The following is a 1,576-nucleotide window of genomic DNA, read 5'->3' as shown; positions in this document are numbered from 1 at the left end:
CGAGCTCCTGCCTGAATGTAGGTTACACCGCTCTTCACTCAGACCATTTGTGCGTCCGACTCCACTATTCATTGTGAGAGTGAGAGGCATCTCATTTCCATGACAACCGGAAAGGATACGATACCTTCTCCAGCGCAAATTAAATTCAGAGTTCAGCCTCATTCGCCGTAGGAGAACCCACACATAGGCACAGACCAACAAACATGACCGGCAACACGCGTGTGCCGGTGGCTGACGTGAGCAGCAACAGGTTAGGCACACAAAGTTGGGCAGCACGCGCACAGATGATGTTAGAGTAGTAAATCCATCATGGCTTTTGATTTAGGTGGCGAAAAATTAAATACGTAAAGCTGAGGGTTATCTTCTTTCGGCGTGTTTCCGCCAAGATGTGAGGCAGAGCTTTACAGATTCATTCATTCATTCAGTTTACTTACTTGTTTGCTGTAGCGGTTCCGTCTTTACATGTAGTGGGCTAATAACTTCGCGTGAAGTATCCGTTTTCCATCCAGAACAACCGCAAAGAGGTAAAAATAATGACAGGAAAGAAAAATAATAATAAAAGCACTCTTAGTAATGTCGGAGAGGCGCTGGATTCGTCGGCATTAGAAAAAGAAAAGGAAAAAAAAGTTCCGTTCCTTCCACTTACTTTTCTAAAGTATAAAAAGTAGAAAATGAAATAAAAAAGAAATCATCAAACTCCCGAGTGGCTCTAAGGAGCGAGTCTGCGTCCGTCCCCGTGCTGCTGAGTGTGTCAGTGCTGATGGGTGCTTTGCAAAGTGTGCTCTTGTAACGCGCGTTTGTTTATGTGCGCCGTCTGAGGGGAGAAAGTCAAATAGTGCATTTATGTGGGCTCTGCCTCCACACAGAGCTCTTGGTATGCGCTACGTCAATGTGACGCCATGGGAGAGGTGACGTCACCCAGTGTAGAGCTCCCTCTCTCTCTCTCCGTACAGTACAAGACACATAAGCCCCGTGTGCCGTGCCAAGGAAAGAGAGAGCGAGAGGGGTGGAGAGAGAATCTGAGAGAGCCAGAGAGCGAGGCGGTTGGTTTGATGGTTGCAGGAGAGGAAGCCGAGGGGGATCCGGCGGGCGAGCCTGCACCACTAGCAGGAACTGTAAAGAGGCTGTTCTTCTAGATTACTTAATCAACAAAGTATAAAGTAAACACAAAACCTTAAAAAATGCAAACAAATATTAATAAAATAGATTTTAAATTTAGGTTCATCATCAAAATATCCTATTTCTCTTTCTGCAAACACAGCATATTAATAAAGGTAACAATAATATTAGTCATGAGCATGTTTTCCCATACAGAAAACATGCTGGGATGTATCTAAATATTTCCAATCAACTACCTGGTGATACTTGTGCTCCATTACTTTTCAGAAGCATGTTTTAACCCATTGTACACATCTATCCACAAGTAAACTTTAATCAAACATGTCAAAAGCAGCATTTCTCCGTGTAATGGAGCTCTTTTAAGGTGTGTTTCCAGAAGGGATTGTATGAAGATTATAATATCATTATAAACCACCATAAAAGCACACTTGCATAATTTTGGTGCCTTTTTAACGTG

At 43.2% G+C, this 1,576-nt stretch overlaps 1 protein-coding gene across 2 annotated transcripts in view; it reads right to left on the bottom strand.

Moving 5' to 3' along the window:
• The window catches only part of nr4a3 (nuclear receptor subfamily 4, group A, member 3), a 19,533-nt gene extending 18,691 nt beyond the window's left edge, over positions 1-842 (bottom strand). For both annotated transcript variants that reach the window (XM_005738560.1, XM_005738561.1), the window contains exon 1: positions 435-842. The gene's annotated coding sequence lies outside the window, so the exon portion shown is untranslated. The remainder of the gene's footprint in view (positions 1-434) is intronic.
• Between the last annotated feature and the right edge of the window lie 734 nt (positions 843-1,576).

Source organism: Pundamilia nyererei, unplaced genomic scaffold (genome assembly GCF_000239375.1).
Source record: "Pundamilia nyererei isolate P.nyererei 1_Seehausen unplaced genomic scaffold, PunNye1.0 scaffold00084, whole genome shotgun sequence".
Taxonomy (NCBI): Eukaryota; Metazoa; Chordata; class Actinopteri; order Cichliformes; family Cichlidae; genus Pundamilia; species Pundamilia nyererei.
Note: the sequence above shows the minus strand (reverse complement) of the source record. Positions and strands in the feature narration are given on the sequence as shown.